This window comes from Mustela nivalis, assembly GCF_964662115.1.
Source record: "Mustela nivalis genome assembly, contig: HAP1_SCAFFOLD_401, whole genome shotgun sequence".
Lineage (NCBI taxonomy): Eukaryota > Metazoa > Chordata > Mammalia > Carnivora > Mustelidae > Mustela > Mustela nivalis.
In genome coordinates, this window is record NW_028136250.1 from 47,742 (window position 1) to 70,217 (window position 22,476).

The window sequence follows — 22,476 nt, forward strand, 5'->3', positions numbered from 1 at the left end:
CTGTCTGATGTCGTTCTGAGAATGATAGATGTGACAAAGCCCAATGCTCTCCGCAAGACTGCCATAAGAGACAAGTGGAAGAATTCCTTCTTGCTTATGTCTCAGTACGAATTGCGGTGACATGGAGGAGAGTGAGATGGTAGTAGTGTCTAATAACCTCATGCTTGTCTTCAGCTATGAAGGCAACAGGAAGATGAACACAACAACTGCATTGGGGTGGAAATTGACCTGAAGCCTACAAGATAAACTCCACAGCGAAAGAAAACGGAAGTTGCAGAGATGATGGGAGAAGGTTGGAGACATGGCTCAGGGGATATTTGGTTGGTTAGTGGATCAGAGGGCTGGATCCCATGAAGAGTACCAAGGCACAGGAGAGCAGGGCACACTGGGAACCCACAAGGAACCTGTTTCCCAGTGCCGTTGACTGTGAGACGCAGAGGGTCTGAAGGGCACGAGTACTTTACAACACAAGTGTTGAAGGCTGAAGTTTTCCTATCAGCAGGCTTGGCACACATCAACTTGAAGGAACACCATCTTTTTCCTGCATATGACACCAACAAGCGACCAGGAGCAGACAGCCTGGAGACAATGATCAGAGAGAGACAATACTAAGTGACGCACTGGGAAGATGGTGAGTAGTGGGAGTGATTCCGTGAAAGGCAGTGTTCGTGGAGATGTCTCAATGTGGACATAATAAATTTTGGGCTCTCGCAACAGCAGCATCAAGACAAAGCTACTGGCCAAGACAGGTATGTGAGGACATAGGCTGCCTAGCCAGCCAACTCGAAATCCCGACAGTGGAATACTTGGAAAACTGCCTTCCTCAGTCCAAGATGCTTAGTCCAAGGACAACGACTCTCCCATAGGGGACGAGAAGAAAGCTTTGACCACATGTTCTCTTCTGAACACAGCATTCTGCAGGCCTGCGTTCTGCTGAGTTGCTCGAATTTCTCCTTTCACAGGCACACCAGAGCCCACCAAGGTAAACCTCTGCATATTCAACCTGGACCCTAAAAACAACAAACGGCCGGAAAGGAGAGCTACAGCAAATGACTGGCCTCCAGGACAGGGTCAGCCACAACACAAACAGCAGTGGCATGAATGCCACATACACACTCACAAACACACACACACGCACGCACTCAACAAACCTTAAGGGCCAGCCCTGGGTACTCCGGATCTCTTCCTCCTAAATAAATTACCCTCAGGTTAGAAAGCAGAATGAGTTTAACGAATACAGAGAGGTGACAGAGACTTAGATCCAATGCAAAGATGAAAAAATCAATTGATGCCCAGGTAAAGGAAGAAGGAATGATTATGGCTAGGCAATCAGAGTGAACCCTCTACATAGAAAACGCCCGATGCGGGATTGAAAGCAGGGGCCTGGATACTCGCTGTACGTCAGAAAACATAGGAGATATCAGAGAGTCTCGAACCACAGAGATAAAACTGATAAAGATAAAAGCACCTAAAGAACTCCTGAAGAGAAGATTGGCAGGAGACTGTACACTGCAGCTCCATGCAGGATCCCATGATCTTACCTCCAGAGGCTTTTCCAAAAATTCCAATGCTGTTTCAGTTCTCATCATTTGAATTCGGGTGGCCCTCCAAAGATAGGGTCCTTATTCAAAAGAGCGAGACTGATACAAAGTGAAGGTCAAGCAAACGTTAATTTTGCACAAAGCATCGAGAATCATATTGACCGGTCAGGGCCTTCTCTTGCAAAGAGGCAACCCCTCCCAGCCTCAGAGACTAACATTTATAGCGGTAGTTTAGCCAGGCTATACAGACGTGGCCAATGAGATAACAATACAGAAAAAACTGCACAGTCGTGCTAAGTCTGCTACACCACAAAAACAAAAATGCTAGGTAACACATGGGTGGACAATTGGATCTCAATTTACCCTAGTAGATATATGCGTGCCCCTCTAATGGGATGTCTTCACCTGGCCTGATTCACCCTTGTATCTAGGCTTTGAGAGTAAGCTCCTCTGGGAGGAGTAGGGTCAATTTTGTTTACAGCATGGGTTCAATATAAGTTTACTGCAGAAACACAAAATGACTCCCTCTGGCCTAGCGGACCTTATAATGAGTAGCTGTAGCATCCCTAGAAATAGAGCCAAAATGACTTCCAAATCTTCAAAACTGACGATTTACCAAAAGCAGATTCTACATCCTAGAACCTTAGGTCCAGAATGGACTCATGTACTTGGAGTCCACAGGAGCAAGCATGGAGCATGTTGGAAAAGACCCATAGCCCAAGTGAAGCCATCTGAAAGACTTCCATGCCCGTTTCAGGAAGACAACTTGTATCTTCAAAAGGACGCATTGAAGAGGATTCAAATGTCAAAGAACCTGGAGCATTCCCACAGGGTCGTGCAGATACCCTCTGGAGGAGTACATGTAGATGTGACAGCACAAGCCTGCCTTCACCCTCTCATGAACATCCCCCAAATAGTTTCATGGGATAAGCAAACAATGCCTCTTGTGGAAGATGGGCGTGTTCTAATGGAGGCAGCAGAAGATGAACAGTGGGACAACAAAGGGCCATTAGAGAGCCACAGACAGCGTATGCTACAGGTTGGTGAGGATATTCAGGAAGACAAGGAACTGGAGAATGAACATTGGAGCTCTGAGCGAAGGTCTAGCATTTGAGATAATGGGAGGTTCTCTGAACCTGGCTGCCTTCCATAGAGATCTAGGTCCAAATTAAAGAAAACATCCTCTGGCCACAGTCAATCCTTGTACCCCGGTTGTGTTTTTGTCTTTTTGTCAAACAATGCACATGCACATATTTGACAGAGAGACAGAGAGATCACAATCAGGGTGTAGAGCTGGAGAGGGAAAAGCTGACTTACCCCTGAGCAGGGAACCTGAGACCAGAGTCGATGCCAAGACCCTGGGATCATGAGTTGAGCTGAAGGCCGCCTCTGAACTGATAGACACAATCCATGACACAACCTTTGACTTCTGAATATGTCCTAGTTCTAGACGTGAACCACTGCTCTGTCATTGTTCACAAATGAAGGGGAAATGGATTTTGGCTTGGGCTGGTGTTGCTTGAGCAACCTGGCCTGCTTTGAGAGCTGGTATAGTTTGTCCTCTTGAGGTAAGTGATTTGGCTATGTACAAACCACACTCCCACGCATATTTAGGTAAAGAGAATTCCTCCATTGAATGAAACTATGTCTTGTGGTTCCATGCTTCTGTGGATGGTGATGTGAGTCCTCCTTGCCTCTGAATCTGGATCTCTGTTTCTGCTCCCAGATGAGGGACAGTTTTAGCTCTGAGTTCTCAAATCCATGTTCAGCCCTCTTTTTTTTCTCTCACTCCTACTTCTCCTACAATAAGCACCTCTTTCTATTCCTTGGAGTCAATGACTTTCCTAAGCTCATTGTCATGTTTCATCATTCTTCCTTCTTTCTTTGGATTTGTTTCCTTATTTACCATTCCTTTTCTGCCAGGTCAAAAATTTGGTCCTTTGCTTCTGCCAGCTTCTTGGACTTTTCCTTCAGTCTGCTACCAATCTTTTCTTTAGAAATTCTTTATTTATTTTATTTTATTTTATTTTACTTTATTTTATTTCTATCAGTTTAATCTATGTGTTTTGAGACTCCCTGATATCTTTCTGCTTTCAATCCTCCATTGGGCGTGTTATATGTGAGGTTTCACTCCGATTACCTGGCCATGATAATTTCTTGTCTTCTTCCTTGGCAACAATTGATTCTTCCATCTTTGTCTTGGATATAGGTCTCTGACTCTTTCTCAGTATTTGAAAAATCAATTCTGTTTTTTATCCTGATGGTAATTTCTTTAGAAATAAGATATCATGGAGTGCCCAAGGGCTGGCCCTTGAGGGAGTCTCAGGTATGTGTGTGTGGCATGCATGCCCTCTGCTGTTGTATCATAGCTGCCCCCTGTCCTTGAGACCAGTCATCTGCAGAGGCTCTCTTTGCCAGCCTTTTGGTGTGTTTGGGGTCTGGGCTGAATAGGCTGAGGTTTAGCTTGGTGGGATCTGGTGTGCCTGTGAAAGGAGAAATTCAACCTTCACAACAGAATGAATGCCTGTAGCATTCTGTGGTCAGGGGACAGCCTATGGACAGGGCTTTCTTCTAGTCCCCTATGGGAGAATCTGTTCTCTTAAAATGAAGCAAGTTGGACTGAGGAACACAGTACCCTATGTGTTCCATGGTTAGAATTTCGTGTTTGCAGGAGAGGCAATTAAAGCCCTCACCAACCTGTCTTTGGCCAGTAGCTCGGGCTTGATGCTGCCTGTGCGAGAGCCCCAAATTTCTTTTGCCCCCATCAAATCATCTCCAAGAACACTGCCTCTCACTAATGTACAGCCAGAACCCACCATCTTCCCACTGTGTCACCTGGTATTGTCTCTAATCGTGGTTTCCAGGCTGTCTTCACCTGGCTATTTGTTGGTGTTCTCTGACAGAGAAATACAGTGTTCTTTTGAGTTGATATGCCAAGGCTGCTGATCTAAAATCTCCAGGCCTCAAGGCCCTTTGTTGGCATGAACTAGTATGATTCAGACCCCCTGATGGTCAGAATCAATGGAATTGGAGAACGTACTCCTTGTGGGTTCCAAGTGTGCTCCGATCTCTTGTGGCTTTGCCCATTGCATTGTCTCACTGCCTTCTGAATTACCAACTTTCCACTTTTCCCCTAAACCATGTCTCCAGTCTTCTCCCATAGTGATTGCAACTTATTCTCTCTTTTGCTATGGAGTTTGCTTTGTGGGCTCCAGTTCATTTCTGCCATGTTGAAGTTGATGTGGTAATCTTCCTGTTGTGTTCCTGGATAAAGACAAGTCTGGAGTTACCAGACACTACTACCATCTCACTGTCCTGAAAAAGCCCCACAGAATCTTACCCAGCCATAAGCAAGAATGAATTCTTTCCACTTGCCTCATGTGGCAGAATTGTGGAGAGCATTAGCCTACGTCACATCTATCAGTCCCAGAAAGACAAATAACATACAATTTCACTCTCTCATGACTGTCAAGAGACATATGAAAAAGCAAGGGAAAAATGGACAAATAATACGACACTACCCAGGCACACAAAATGTGGTGTTTGTTGAGGTCAGGTTTGAGAAAATATGTGTTTATCAAAGAGGACAAAAGATGACATTCTTTGTAGGAAATGTGGCTGAAAGAGAGGGAATGTGAGTTTTCAAGGCATGTCAAATGGAACTGCTATCCATTAAATACCGACTTCCTATCTCCATCAATTTAATTATAATTGTTATTTGAAACACACTCAGCACACACACACACACACACACACACACACACACACACACATAAGACACACAAAAGATGGGGAGGAAGTGAAGAATAGCACTAATGAAGCAAACCCAAAAGAAAAGAACTGAGAGAAAAGGATAAATTCCAAGACACATATTCACTCCAAAGATTAGGTCAGGAAACCTACAAAATCTCAGCTCTGTAGTAGTGACTAAAGCGTTTGAAGCAGTAATCAAACCCCTGTCAACACACAGATGGCGAGGTGCAAATCATTTCCTGTTCAACTCTTCTAGACATTTAGAGAAGGCAATGCCATTTTCTTCTCATCAATTCCACAAATGGAGGAGGTGGATGAACTCCACTTTACTAGTATAAAGACCCAATTCAAATAATGACATTTTAGGAAATAAATTATATTCCATTTCAATAATTAAACATAATAAAAATATAATTCTTTCCTTTTCTCTGTCTGTCTTCACCTGCATTTGAAAGGGCCAGCTTGTTTTTGTATTATTTTGTACTGTTGAGGAAGCCAGCCTGTCATCCATCATCGATTTTTGACAGAGTATTCACTGATGCTTCAGTTCCATATATGACCTAGTACTCCGCCTAAGATATGCCAGAACTCTTCAACACCCATTAGCCCGTTCCCTCATTCCCTGCATGTCTCTTTTTTCCTTGACTCTCAGCTTGATTCCTCAGAGTTCTGAGTTACTCTTGGTTTGTCTCCTTCTCTGACTTATCCCCTCCAGTTTTTCCTTCTTTCTACTAAGGGCCGTGGTATTCGTCCTAGGGCACATATGAGAGAAGCCATATGATATTTCCCTATGTCTCCTTGCCCATTTCATTTCACAAACCCAGTCCTGTGGCATTCATGCCAGTGCAAGAATCAAGAGTTCATCCTCCCTAATTGCTGAGGAATACTCTGTTGCCAATATGGACCACACCTTCTTTATCCACTAGTCTTTGCAAGGACATAGCAGCTCAATCCTCAGTTCTGTTCAAGTGAGCCTTATATAAGTGTTGTTCTTGTTGCTGTTCTGTTGAGAAAGCCTGCCTATCATCCATCATCCGTTTTTGACAGAGTATTCAGGGATGCTTTAGTTGCATGTACGTCCAGTGCTCCTCTTAATATATTCCACAACTCCTGACTACCCATTAAGCAGTTCTCTTTTTGGTAAACCTCAGCTGGATTCTCAGAGTCCTGAGTCACTCCTGGTAGGTCTCCTTCTCTGACTTTTTGCCCGTCAGTATTCCCTTCCTTTTCCATTTCCCAACAGCAGGGCATGGGACATTCATGTCAAGGCAAGGTCCAGGGGTTCATTCACTTCGATGGCAGAGGAATACTGAGGTGCCGAAATGGACCCAAACTTCCTGATCCACTAGTCCTTGCAAGGGCATTGCGGCTCACTCCAAAGGTCTGCTCGAATGGGCCTTGCAAGCCGTCTATATACGCCGTCCCTTTCCTTCTGACTAAAGAGTCTTGGTCCACATGTCTATACCCGTTACCACAACAAGTACAGTTAACTAATAATGACAACGGTTTCGGTCCAGGCCTCTTCATTGAGAGTTAGCTCAGATGCAGAATATCACTCTCCTCAAAGACTTTGCAAAGGTATTTAAGGGAAAGCCAGGTAGACAGAGGCCTCATCCCTTAGCCGCGTGTTTCAGAACACTAGGAGACGAGGACACAGACGGCACCATATAGCGATGCCCTCACCTTTTACCTCGGAAAGGGACTTTCCGTACCTTAGTCATCACTGACCCATAAGCAAAAGAGGCTGACAAAGTACGCTCTCACCCACAGGACGAGAAACCCCACGGAGAGCTGCTCATACACGCGACCTCACCTTTTCTTGAGATATCTAGAAATTGTAGTGTAAAAGGACACCTTGCCGTCTCCGGGGATATGTTGGCCTAAAGGAAGGTATACTGAATGTCATTTTCCTTCCTCTATGTCTCCAGAAAGGGGAAGTTTGACATTAAACCACAAGACATCCTGAGTTCTTGATCAGGTTCAGAGGGCTCTTGTTTTGTCCTTCCTGGGGCTTCCTACTTAAAGCCATAGGACACCAAGGTCATGGGAGAGGGACAGCTGCTTCAGTGAAGCCAGCATCTGTGATGTCACAAAGCTTTGAGGTCATAGCAACCACTCCTCATCAACCCAGGCCTGATCACTACACTTGACTGGAGTAGTCATGGGTGGGCCAAGAGGACCCCAGGCCGTCCCAAACTGCTGGAGCCGCCTGGGTCTCTCACCAAGGCAGTTTGCGAAGCGAGTCGGTGTCACCTTCTCCATGGCCCAATTCATAGTATTTGGTCGTGAGTGTCAGCACCAGCCCTCTGGACCTCGGAGAAAGGCAAGATGCCGCATTCCATCTTAGCACCGACAAGCCAAGAAACTAACAGACCGCAAGCAATGCCTCAGGGGAGGAAATCTGAGCCCTGCGTAAGGGTGAGACCCTCCCACCAAATCATGGAGCATCTCAACAGGAAAAGGTCCACCCAAGGGAAGCTCAAAGTGAACCCCCGCAACCGTGCCAAAGACATGTCTGGAGTCTTCCACAGAAAGCACACGAGTACCTCAATGGTCTCCAGAAACGGTGCCAACAAGGCCTCCCAATCTTCCAAAAAGACCATGCATCCAAGGCAGAGTCTACACCCTAGAACCTTAGGTCCAGGACGGACTCATGTTCTTGGAGTCCACAGAAGCCAACGGAGAGCATGTTGGAAGAGACCCATAGCCCAATGAAGCCAACTGAAAGACTTCCGTGCCCATTTCAGGAAGACAACTTGTATGTGCAAAAGGACGCATTGAAGAGGATTCGAATGTGGAAGAACCTTGAGCACTCCCTCATGGTGGATCAGCTACCCTCTGTGGAACTGCATGGAGATGTGGCAGCACAAGCCTGCCTTCACCCTCTCATGACCATCCCCCAAATGGTTCCATGCGATAAGCAAACAGTGCCTCTTGAGGAAGATGGGCATGTTCCAATGGAGCCCCGAGAGGATGCACAATGTGTTAACAAGGGGTCAGTACAGCACGACAGACAGCGGATGCTGCAGGTTGGTGAGGAGATCCAGGAAGGCAAAGAACAGGAGAATGAACAAGGAAGCTCCAAGCGAAGGTCGGGCATTTTAGGATGGTGGGAGGTTCTCTATACCTGGCTGCCCTCCATAGGAACCTAGGTCCAAATTCAATAAAACATCCTTTGGCCCCAGTCAATTATTGTGCACTGTTTTTGTCTTTGTTATCTTATCGAACATGCACATGCACGTTTGGACAGAGAGGCAGAGAGATCCCAATCAGGGGGTGGAGCTGGAGAGGGAGAAGCTTACTTGCCCCTGAGCAGAGAACCTGAGAACAGAGTCAATGCCAAGGCCCTGGAATCATGAGTTGATCTGAAGGCCGCGTCTGAACTGATGGACACAACCCGGGACCCAACAATTGACTTCTGAATACCTCCTGGTTCTAGACAGAACCGCTGCTCTGTCATTGTTCAGAAATGCAGGGGATAAGGATTTTGGCTTGGCTGCTGTTGCTTGAGCTATCCGGCCTGCTTCGAGAGCTGGTATAGCTTTTCCTCTTGAAGTCAGTGACTGGGCTATGGACAAACTATTCTCCGATGCCTATTTGCCTAAAGAGAATACCTCCATGCCTAGATTTTCAGGGGTAATGGCACTATGTCTTTAGGTGCTCCGCTTCTGTGGAAGGTGTTGGGAGTCCTCTGTGCCTCTGATTCTGGACCACTTTCTCTGCTCCCAGATGAGGGTCCTTTTCAGCCCCGAGTTCTCCAATCTAGGATAAGCCCTCTTTTCTTTCTCTCACTCTTACTTCACCTACAAGAGGCACCTCTTTCATTAACTTGGTGATTCCCTAAGCTCACTATCATGTTCCATCAAAGAATACATTCAAATGGCCAACAGACACATGAAAAAATGCTCCACATCACTCGGCATCAGGGAAATACAAATCAAAACCAGAATGAGATACCACCTCACACCGTTCAGAATGGCTAAAATGAACAAGTCCGTCAATGACAGATGCTGGCGAGGATGTGGAGAAAGGGCAACCCTCCTACACTGTATGTGGGAATGCAAGCTGGTGCAACCACTCTGGAAAACAGCGTGGACGTGCCTCAAAAAGCTGAAAATAGAACTACCCTATGACCCAGTGCTTGTAGTACTGGGTATATACCCTACAGATACAAACGTGGCATTCTGAAGGGGCACATGCACCCAAATGTTTATAGCAGCAATGTCCACAATAGTTAAACTATGGAAAGAAACTAAATGTCCTTCAACAGATGAATCAATAAATAAGATGTGGTATATATGTTCAATGGAATACTATGCAGCCATCAAAAAAAAAATGAAATCCTGCTATTTGTGATGACGTGGATGGAACTAGAGGGTATTATGCTTGGCGAAATAAATCAATCTGAGAAAGACAACTATCATATGATCTCCCTGATATGATGAAGTGGAGATGCAACATAGGCAGTTTCGGGCGTACGAAAAAAAAATAAAAAAAGATGGTATTAGGAGGGAGACAAACCATAAAAGACTGAATCTCACAAAACAGACTGAGGGTTGCTGGGGGGAGGTGTGTTGGGAGAGGATGGTGGGGGTATGGACATTGGAGAGGGCAGGTGCTATGGTGAGTGATGGTGAGTGCTGTGAATCACAGACCTGTACCCCTAGGGATAAAAACACATTATATAAAAAATTTTAAAAAATAATTTAAAAAACCCATTAAAGAAAAAACACAGATTGCAAGCCCAGAGCTAATCTCATATTCAATCAAAACTTTTGAAAGTTTTCCCCTTAACGATCAGAAGAAAGACAAGTGTGTCCATTTTCACTACTCTCATTTGACACAGTAGTGGATGTCCTAGCCAGAGAAACAAGGAACACAAAGAAATAAGAGACTCCAAAAAAAAAAAAAAAAAAAGGAAGAAGTAAAATTTTCTTTTTTTGGATAACATGAACTTACATGTTAAAAAATCCTAAAAAATTCACAAAAAATTTGAATAAACAAATTTAGTAAAATTACCAAATACAAGATCAATATATAAAAGAAAAGAATTTTGTTTTGTTTCTTTTTTTTTTTATGGACTGCTTCCCAGTTTGTCATGTCATCCTTGTTCAGTGATCACGCTAATCTTCTCTGCATCATTCCAATTTTAGTATATGTGCTGCCAAAGTAAGCACAAGACAGGAGCATTTTAACATTCTAATGATGAACTATCTGAAAAAATAAAGAAAACAATCTAATTCACAATAGCATCAAAAATAATAAAATACTTAGGAATAGATTTAACTAAGAAGATGAAAGATCTGTACTCCATAAACTATGACATTGATAAAGAAATTGAAGGTGACAGAAATGGAAAGATAGCTCATATTTATGAATGGTAAGAATTAACATTGTTAAAATGTCCATACTACCGTAAACCATCTGTAAATCCAATTCCTATCAAAAATCCAATGTTAGGGGCGCCTGGGTGGCTCAGTGGGTTAAGCCGCTGCCTTCGGCTCTGGTCATGATCCCAGGGTCCTGGGATCGAGCCCCGCATCAGGCTCTCTGCTCAGCAGGAAGCCTGCTTCCTCTTCTCTCTCTGCCTGCCTCTCTGCCTGCTTGTCATCTCTCTCTGTCAAATAAATAAATTAAAAATCTTAAAAAAAAATCCAATATTATTGTTTTACAGAAGTAAGTAAAGAATCCTAAAGTTTATATGAGACCATAAAAGACAACAAATAATCAAAGCAGTTCTGAGAAAGAATGAAGAAGGGAGATTACACTTCTTGATTTGAAACTATACTACAAAGCCCTCATGCTCAAAACAATAAAGTATACTGGCATAAAAACAGACCAATAAACAAGTAGAACAGAATTGAGAGTCCAGAAATAAATCCTTTCATACAGTCACCTAATATTTGACAGGGGCCAACATATGTAATGGGGAAAGATAGTCTGTTCAATAAATGATATTTAAAACTGAATAGTCACATAAACAGTATGAAAAGGGAACCTTATATCACTCATAAGTCTGAACTTGAAATAGATTAAAGACTTAAAGGTGATGCATGAAACTAAATTTCCTAAAGGAAAACATAGGAAAAATTCTCCTTGACATTGGTCTTGCCAATAGTTTTTTGGATACCAGACTAAAAACACAAGCAAAAAAAGCAAAAATAAATAAATGGTATTACATCAAACTAACGTTTCTGCATTGCCAAAAAAAGGGAGAGAGAATGAAAACACAATCCACAGAATGTAAGAAAATACTTACGAATCTTATATCTGAAAAGAGGTTAATAACCAACAGATACAAATAGAAAAAAATATATGATTAAAAAAATAGCAAAAGGATCTCAATAGACTTTTTTTTTCAAAAAAGTTATATAAATGACCAACAGGAGCATTAAAAAGTGCTCAACGTAAAAATCTCAGGGCAAAGTCCTTATGTTGTTGTTGTTGTTGTTTACCTCTGAAAAACACAGCAAGATATTAGAATATATACTACCAAAAAATTGAAACTAACCAATTTTGGTAAATATTGGGGAAAACGGGGAACTTATGCACTGTAATAGGGATATAAATTTGTATGGAAAACAGTATGGAGATTATTCATATTATTAAAAGTAAAATTACCATATGATTCAGTAATCCCACTTCTAGGTATCTATCTAAAGAAAACGAAGTTCACTGTTCAAAGACAATCTGCACTCTTTTTTTTTTTTTTTTTTTTTTTTTTCTTTTTGTGGTTACTTCCAGAGCTATTTTTATTTTTTATTTTTTATTTTTTTTTTTTAATTTATTTTTTATTTTCAGCATAACAGTATTCATTATTTTTCACCACACCCAGTGCTCCATGCAATTCGTGCCCTTTATAATACCCACCACCTAGTACCCCAACCTCCCACCCCCCACCCCTTCAAAACCCTCAGATTGTTTTTCAGAGTCCATAGTCTCTCATGGTTCACCTCCCCTTCCAATATCTGCACTCTTATGTTTATTATAAAATTATTAACTCTAAGCAAGAGATGGAAATAACTTCAGTATCCATTAATGGATGAATGAGTAAAATAAGTATGGTAAATATATACTACGGAATACTACTTAACCATGAAAAATTAAGAAATACTGCCATTTACAACAGCATGGATGGATCTTGAAGGTATTATTCTAAGTGAAATATTTCAAAGATTTTGTATATTTTTTTAATTTATGTATTATGATATCCCTTACATACAGAATCTGAGGAAAAGGAAAACTAATGGAAACTTAGAGTTGAGTTGACAAGGGGTGAACCTGGGGTGGAGTAAGGTGGTCCAAGGGTGCAAACTTGCAACTATAATATGAAAAAGTTCTGGGGATCTAATGTACAGCATGATGATCATAGTTAATAAGATATACATACTTTTTTTTATTGTGCTTCCCTTTATTAAACTTTGCATATATCACATTCTTACAAGTTGAAAGTTTATAGCAATCTTGTATAAAAGAGGTCTGCTGCCACCATTTTTCTAACAACATTTGTTCATTTTGTGTCTCTTTGTCACATGTTGGTAATTCTTGCAATATATCAAGTTTTTTCATTATTATTGTATTTGTTATGGTGATCTGTGATCAGTAATTATGACCCACTGAAAACTCAGAACTAGTGTACTTAAAGTATATACATTGTTTTTCTTTAAAAACATAATGCTTTTGAACAGTGCAGTATAGTTTTTATTTTTTATATGCACTGGGAAACATAATTTTTTATATGCACTGGGAAACCAAAAAATATAATAATTTGACTTAGTTTATTGAGATAATCACTTTATTGAGGCAGTCTGGAACAAAACCCACAAGACCTCTGAAGTTTATCTCTACTATACTATATACATAAAAGTTGCTAAGAGAGTAGATCTTAAAATTCCTTATGATAAATGCATAAAAAACAGTGGCAACTATACGAGATAGTAGATGTATTAACATTTTTATGTAGATTATATTGCAATAAAGATGTATACCAATTTATCAAATTGTACAAAATTTACACAATGTTAAAGGTTTGCAATGTTATAAGAAATCATTTCTTAAATTTACAAATATGTCGATTTTTTTCAATAAACCTGGAAAAAACTTTTTGTAGAATTAATCTATTTTTCAAAAAATGAAGTAAGGCAGTAGAAACTGCAACTAACTCTGAAATAATAGAATATAAAATCCATTTTCATTATATACACTGTGACAAAAAGTATTACTTAGTTTACAATGGAGGAGTACTTATGAAACATGAAGGATGGTCTATAAATAAGGCTGAAAGAGCTCAGTTTTAAGGTTTAAATTTAAAATCTTCTTTTGAAATACTAAACTGACCACCCAGTGTTCCAAACATCAATGTCTTAACTGCATGAATTTATTTCATACAACTCTATAATCTAGTTTCATAAGAAAACAGCATGCAAATTTTGAATAAGACAGACTTGCTTAAGTTTCATGTTCAACAGTAAAGGATACCTCCCTAAAAACAAATAGAAGACAAATCAGCATATTTATTATGATAATTATTATTCATAAAGAGATTCATATTGAATTAGGGAATATATATCCTCAGAGGGGGTAAAGTAAAATGAAATTTATGTTGGTAAATGTGTCTATGAATAGTCAATACAATGCCTCAATATAAATGAATATTACCATTTTGAACAATTTAATTACTATTACTAGAATTATTATAAGTATAAAAATAGCTATCATTTTAGCATGGAATATGAGATTCTCATGCTCCATGCTTCATCACATACACACAACAACGCAGCATAATAAGTATTATCATCACCATTTCATGGGTGAAAAAACTGAGGCTAACACATTTGGATAACTGGTTTATGATTACATGGGTAGCAAAAATGCATCACACTAATTTAGGCTTTATGATTTCAGAATTGTACTCTTACCATTGCACATTCTATTACTCTGTAAATACTTGGCCTGTTTTCATTTGGTTCTTTAATTTTATTCATGTGGTGATGGCTTAAAGCTTCATTTAAAGGAAGCTTAAAAATTTCATTTAACCAAAAGCTCCCAAGAATTAAAAATGTCATTGATCTAATGTAGACATGGATATCATTAGTTAATGGGTAACTATATATTTTCCACTCTAGTGAGATAAAAGAGTATTTTTCTAAGTTTTAGTCTCTCAGTGTTAAAAAGGACTTTGTTAAAATAGAAATATTTAGACAAAGGTGATCAAAAGTCTGGATCAGGTCACCTTAAGGTAAATATTAGGAAACTGAGGAAACAAATGGAGATTTGAACACTGAGCTATGATATAATGAATGGTTTCAAGTATTTAGTAGAGTATAGAAAAGCCCTTTAAAGCCTGGTCTTAGCCTAGCATTGCAGCTTCTGGGATATCTATCTATCATCTATCTATCTAGATATAATGTGAAAACTTTTTTAACTTAAAGATTTTGAGAAATAGAACATAATCAGCACCATAGAAGATCTGTTTATGATAACAACCTAGCCCCTCCTCCCAGTTTGTTAATATTCTCTCTTATTTAATGTAACATTGTGCAAATAGACCACTACTGATCTGCTGTTATGAATGAAATAGCTATAATCATCTGTTTGCATATCCTGGTGAAAATATTCATTTAGTTCCATGTTGTATTTCTAGGAATGGACCAAATTTTTATTTTTATTTTTAAGTTTTCTAAATATTGTCCAACTTACCTCAAATGTTTTTATTATGGGCACTTTCATTCTTTCACATTCTTGCAAGGCAATTTTACTGTTGCCCAATATGGTAAGTGTGTAATAGTATGTCATTTTAGGTTTTAATTTATTATTAATTTAATTTAATTTAATTCCAGATTCATAATAAAGATAAACAGTTTTTATATATGAGTGGCCATTTGGATTACCCTTTCTGAAAAGTGCATGCTCAAATCTTTTGATATCTTAACATTGTGTCATACTGACTTCTTTAATAGTAGATTTTCTGAATGAACTTTAAGCTGTGTAGGTCTTCTCTATTTTATTTTGAACTTGTTTTCATTTCAAAATCTTTATATTTATTTTCATAATCTGCTTTTATTTTTCTTTGTCTATTATCTATCTATCTATCTATTTATTTGCAAGCAAGAGAGAGCGAGCAAGTGAGAGTGCAGGGAGGGATAGAAAAAGAAGGGAAAAGAATCTTAAGCAGGCTCCAGGCTCAGCACAGAGCCCAACTCTGGGCTCTATTTCACAACCCTGACATCATGACCTGAGCCAAATGAAAGAGATAAAATAAAATTAAGGTGTTAAAAAAAAAAAGGAAAAAGAATTGGAGGTTTAATTAAGTGAGCCACCCAGGCACCCCTGTGGTACCTTAAATTAGCTGTCATATTTTTAAAGTTCTAGAGTATCCATTTGTTCATTTATAAAACCTTTCTCAATATCATTTTTAGTGTCAGCTTTTTGTTCAATTTGCTTCCCCTCTCATTTCTTTGAGCAGAGTAATCAAGCCATTTTACAATCTTTATTGATCATTTTAACATCATACTTAATCCCATTTTGTCTATCAAATCTTGTTAATGGTTTTTCTTTGTGTGCTTTGTTACATTTTGCTATGTTCAAGACATTATATTTGAAACTCTTATTGAGTAGGGATAATTAAGAGCTATAATAATGGTATGGTCCTCCTTGGTAGGATTTTCTCTTATATCTGAGACTCTACAAGACAATCATACTCCAAATTCAGTGATTGACTTTCTCAGTTTACACAGAAGGCAAGGTAGGCTATAGTCTTATTTCTGCTTCTCCTTGTGCTTTGGGGATCTCAAGTTAAATTTGGGTTGTACCAAAGTCCTCAAATTTGATTGCTGCTGGATTTTGAATTTTGTTTCTCTAGTATCAAGAGTCTATGAACAACACAGCTCAGTGTGTTTTAGCAGTTTCAAATGCTCTCATAGCTAAAATGGCTTCAGGGCATATATCTCTAGGCTCTCATTGTATTTCGTATTTTGGCCCAGTAATCCCTCACTTATTTTTATAATCATTCTGATATTTTTAACTTTAAAAGCTATTTTGTCTGGATTTTTAGTTGTCTTAAGTAGGAGTTTTTAGATCACCATTACTAGAAGCAACAACAAATATACATGAAAATATCTGCAGTAGTTTATCACATCTTTATGGCTTTGAACTTCCATAAGCTGAGGCATCCTTCTCTAATCACTTAGGCAAACTCCAATTTACCCTTTAAAACAACCCAAGAATTGCTTCATTTAAGAACATGTTCAGGGATGACTCTTCCCCACTGTTCTTACCAACATTCCCACACACTCTTTGCTACCCAAAGCTTGTTTATGAACTTTCGTTAGGTATATCAGCGTGACCAGAATTTTGCTCTATTGTATTTTTGTCCTTTAGAGCTTTAATTAAATATGAATTCCATAGAAAGTCTGTCCCTTTTCTTTCAAACCTGGGTTAGTTATTTCTTCTCATTCTTTGTCAGAAGTTACTTTATTAGAGAAACTTATAGCTCTATTGTGACTTTGGAGCCTTTACAGTTTTTCGACTGGAAAAATCACCCATCCCTGAGATTTTTACGCAGCTTCCTAGCTGATATTATTCAGAAATCTGTTCAAAGCAGACTTTTTCAGGGAGGCCCTTTTGGACCACTCAGTTTAAAAACCTCTTCTCAATCACTGCTCTTTTAAAAATGTGCTTATTTAGTTCAAATATGCATCTCTATTAAAGAAAAATCAGTACGTTTTTTTTTTTTAAAGTTGGCTTACCTATTATCTATCTCTCCCATTAAAATGATTCCTCTGGGCTGGGGTTTTGTTGTGCTCATCTTAGGCCAGGCACTCAATAAATTGTCTCTGAATGATTGAATTGTTTGACTCCCTTGCTAGATTCTCAACTTCATGAGGCCAAGGATTGTTCTATTCAGTCCTTCTTTATCCTCAATGTCTGTTATATTGCAGTCACTTACATGACTAATGGGAAAAATCACAGAAAGAAAGAGTTAAAACTACATAAAAACCCCGTAGGTTCAATAACACAAAGCTTTCTAAAATTATTTAGCCCAGGAATTGAATACTGGCTGCACTTTTGATTTTTTTTAAATGGTATTGAATTTAATTTAAATGGAAATACTGGAATGGTAGAATAATAAAAAAATTATAAAAGCAACTTGCTCCTTAAAGTAAGAATTATATAGGACATCTCTTCTAGAAGCAAAATTTTCAAATGACAAACATCTGAAAGCATAGAAGGAGAAGTAAGAGTGTGAATTGTATTTCAATGCTCTTTTCTTTATATTCAACAAACAGCTTCATTCACACACCTTTCCAATTTTTTCAACTCTTTTGACAAAGCCTTCAGAGGAGTTACTGCTGATGACAACCATCACAGCCTAACAGGAGAAATTTTATAAAGAAAAATAATAGCATGTTTTTCCCAAATTGTTAAGGATATGGTGAAGCTCTGTCGGATTCAAAGGAGGAATGTGCAATTCCATGCTATATATAATAATAACTTGTTTTAATAGTGGCTTTGCAATTTTTCAGATATATCCATTTACTGAAACCACTATCAAATAAACAAAAACAAAGAAATGAACAGGGGTTCGAGACAGAAATTATCTAATCTAAAAATAGCACATGTTCACAGAATACACAACACATATCCCAAGTACTACTATAGGTTTCAAGTAATAGTCAAAACAATAGTAAACATGATTCAGACCCTACCAGTCAAATCATAAATGGGACCTTAACTGTAAATCCTTATCTTTAGATCAAAGCGGGTAATTGGGGGCTGAAGATACATTATAGAACTAATATGTTATAGAACTCCTCTGAAATGAGTCATTTATTCCATCACTTTTCCTGCACAGCTGCTGACCCATGTTTTGGTTCCTGGAAATAGCTGCTACCCTGTCATACTTCTTAAAAGCACATATATTGATAACTCTACTCATTCCTCCATTCCTCTGTGACTGTCACTGTGTTAAAATGTGGAGTCAGCTGACTCACTTGTGATGGTAATAAAGTAGATGAGTTTGCAAAGTATTTTGTTATTTCTAAAAATGCAAAAACCAAATTACATTGAAATCATAAGGGGTGTTTCAGGGAGAGCTGTAGGATGTGGTTTCTTGTGTAATCCACAGAGATTAGCTCCAACACATATTTAAACTCTCCTCTAGGAGCAACCTTAGTGGTAAAGCAAGAAGATAAACAGATGTATACACACCCTGGCACAAAATTATCACTTATGTTTGGCTTCCTAGTCTCCTCGTGTTACTTATTTATCTTAACTTCTCTCTGAAATCAGGGAACACAGAATCTCAATCAGTAGACATTTTTCTACTGAATTACCCAATAGTCCGATCATACCCCTAATACTTTTTAAAATTATTTCACTCATAATCCCAAATCTGCTTTGCTTCCTCATCTTAGTACACTGTAATTTGATTTCAAAATGAGGACAGTTGTCAGTAATGCCACATTCATTCATCTATTTTACAATTCCATGTGCTTATAACTATGAAGATATGTTAATAACATCCATTCCAATAAGCCACCCTAAATTTATTATCATGAAACAAGACCTCAAGAAAGAGAATTCAAAATCATCCATGTATTTGCAACTTATTGCAATAAAGCCTTTATCAATAGACTTCCCTGTGCACATGGTGGTCAAATTGCTGGTGAAAACCAGCCAGATCTATTACAAGCTTTCTCATGGCTTCTAGGTAACCCAAGTGAGCCTTTATTGATACTGGGAAGGGATAAAGCAGGGAAGGGATAAACAGTGCTATAAGATTTGGCTAGACAAAAGTAATGACTCTCATTACAAAGTGAGTATTTTTTTTTCAAGCTTTAGTTCAGTTTATTTTTCTTGTATAAAACTATGTAGTAGCCACAGCTGGAGCCTGGGTCCTCTGAACAGAGACTCTGGTGTGGGTCTTCACAAGATGGTCCGTGAACTCCTGATAGGGAGACTTGGTGAACACAGTCTCCTTCCAGAGATCAGGGGTGAGATAGCTGTAGGTCTTGGAGATGGCATCGAAAGTAGCCTTGGCAAAGTTCCCTAGGGTGGCAGTGCAGCCCCTGGCCGAGGTGTAGCAGTCGTCAATACCAGCCATCATCAGCAGTTTCTTGGGCACAGGGGCCGAGACAATGCCAGTGCCTCTGGGGGCGGGGATGAGACGCACCAGCACAGAGCCACAGCGGCCAGTCACCTTGCACGGGACAGTGTGGGGCTTGCCGATCTTGTTCCCCCAGTAGCCTCGCCGCACAGGGACAATGGAAAGCTTCGCCAGAATGATGGCTCCGCGGATGGCAGTGGCTACCTCCTTGGAACACTTGACATCCAAACCGACGTGTCCATTGTAATCTCCGATGGCGACAAATGCCTTGAACCTGGTCCGCTGGCCCGCGCGCGTCTGCTTCTGCACAGGCATGATCTTCAAAACCTCGTCCTTGAGGGAGGCTCCCAGGAAGAAGTCGATGATCTCAGACTCCTTGATGGGCAGGGAGAAGAGATAGATCTCCTCCAGGGACTTGATCTTCATGTCTTTGACCAGGCGGCCCAGCTTGGTGACGGGGATCCACTCCTTGTCCGCGGCCTTGCCCCCGCGAGCTCCGCGGCCTCGGCCCCGGCCCCGACCACGGCCCCGGCCCGCCCCGGCCCCGGATGCCGCTGCCGAAGCCACCGCGGAAACCGCCACGGCCTCCCATTCCAGGGCCCCCGGGCCCTCCGGGCCCTCTCGCAGCACCGGCGTCATCCGCCATTTGGTGTTCTCTCGGAGAGGAAACAAAGTGAGTATTTTAAAGCAAAAGAGCCTGTTGGGAATATTGTTTTATAAAATAGTGGTTTTTTTATTAACTTTTTAAAATTCAATTAGGTAACATATAGTGTACCAATAGTTTCAAATGTAGATTTCAGTTATTCATCCATAGCATATAATAGCTAATGCTCAGTACTTACTGTTATAGCTTCTTGAAAGCAGAATTTTAACCCACTGAGCCACCCAGGCGCCCTTGAAAGCAGAATTTTAGATCACATTTTCTGATTACTTCCATGTCGTACAACACTTTCCTGCTAGCAACCTTCAAAACATACTGTTTGTTAGAGGAATTTCTTTAATAATAAATAAATAGGAATTCATTTAAATTTATAAATATATAAAATAAATAGGAATTTATTTAAATTTATTTAAATATTACACACTGTTTCATTGTTCATAAATAAGGTGATGATATTATAGCCATTAGTTGGTAGCACTGATATATCACTATCTTTTTACTTCTCAGTGCATTCTCTTTACACAAATAGATATATATTTTAAAAAATGTGAATCTGTGGCAAACTTGTAAAAAACCCTATACAGTAAAGTTTATCATTTTAAGTAATCTCAATTATCTTCCTCAATTGTGATAGTATATCCTTCTATCTAGGCCAGATATTGTATGAGGGATTTGAAGAGACATACTTTTCTAAATTTCACTCTTCTCATCTGCAAAATGCTTATCATGATCCTACAAAAAAATACACTTATAATTTTTTGATGAAAATTTATTTATTTATTTTAAGATTTTATTTCTTTATCAGAGAGAGTGGGCGAGAGAGCAAGCACAGGCAGACAGAATGGCAGGCAGAGGTAGAGGGAGAAGCAGGCTCCGGCCGAGCAAGGAGCCAGATGCGGGACTCGATCCCAGGATGCTGGGATCATGACCTGAGCCAAAGGCAGCTGCTTAACCAACTGAGCCACCCAGGCGTCCCTTTTGATGAAAATTTAATCTGTATAAACAATATATTTGCTGTAATGCGTGGTTCATGGAAAACATCTTTTTTAATTATAAGCAGTATTAGAAATTAAGTAAATGTGTCTATAATATTTAAAGTTTTAACACATAATTCCACTGCTTTGCCTTATTTTCTCAAATCCCTTTACCACTTTCACTGACAGAGTCAAATGTACTTTTTCTACTAGTAGCCAGCTCTTTGTCTTTTGTCAGAAAGATGCCCTTGTGAATTATTTATAATAGAGATATTAGCAATAATAATAATAATAATAATAATAATAAATAGCCATGAAAATGTTAAAAAAAAAGTTTTCTTAACTAATTAGGGTTCTTAGACATCAATTAGAGGAACCACCTCGGGCAAGCAAATTAATCTGCAAGACATTCCCAGAATTAACAAGTCAGTCAGATACAGGGTTGTCTGTAGACTGAAAAGAACTAGGTTTGGAAAATAGGTAAGGACAGTGAAAAAAGTGATCAAATTTTTGGGCAAAATAAACTCTTAGGTGTCCTTTCAATGGAGTCCTGTTCATTATGTAGCAGAAACTCTGGAGATTATCTCAATCCATTGGAGTCACCCCGTTTATTAGCTTGCTATTGACAAAGTTATTTACAAACTGTAGAGCAAGAGGTTATAATGGAGAAAACTGATGGTAATGCACAGGATTCTTGTTAACAATAATGCAAGTTAGTGATTTTTCATTAGAAAACATAAATTCTATAACCCAAATTATGGGCCCAGAGCACTTCTGCTGCACAACTCTGCTTATATCCCAAATAACCATGTGAACTAGTTTTAATATCTGCTTCTCTTATTAATTTTTGAATAAAAATTCTTGACACAAGTATTTTATAATTGTGTGATAATCATGAATTTAATTTTTGGAGAACAAAACACACTTTAGCATAACTAGGTTTGTTCACAGAACCAGCCTTGGTAACACACTTCTATATGTTAGAAATGATGTAATAAATGTAGAATATTGGGCACTTGTTTGGTATTCTTTGCCATGTTTTGCACTATCTAAAAAGAGATCAGTGAACTTGGACTGGAGTTAGTAGACATGGAAGAAAATAAAATATTACAGAGAAGAATACTCTGTGGTCCACAACCTAAACGGCCTGGGATTCCCATCATTTGGATCCCTGTAGCTTTACAGAAGTCAATTAAATTTGTGTATCTCTGATTAAAGTTGTTTCCCCAGTACTTTTTCAAACATCTCTTGTAAAGTATTGTTTCCCAGAAAAAAAGGGATTTTGCACATGTATCTGCCTTTGTCTCTGGTCATGATCTCAGTCAGTATCCTGGGATCGAGCCCCATATCGGGCTTCCTGCTCATTAGGGAGTATACTTCTCAGTCTCTCTCTGCAGCTACATCCCCCTGCCCCACTCATGCTCTCTCTCTCTCAAATAA

General features: G+C 39.4%; 1 pseudogene across 1 annotated transcript; it reads right to left on the bottom strand.

Moving 5' to 3' along the window:
• Positions 1-19,207: 19,207 nt before the first annotated feature.
• LOC309857122 (small ribosomal subunit protein uS5 pseudogene) lies at positions 19,208-20,047 on the bottom strand (annotated as a pseudogene). The gene has a single exon. The product of its transcript is annotated as a small ribosomal subunit protein uS5 pseudogene (transcript).
• Between the last annotated feature and the right edge of the window lie 2,429 nt (positions 20,048-22,476).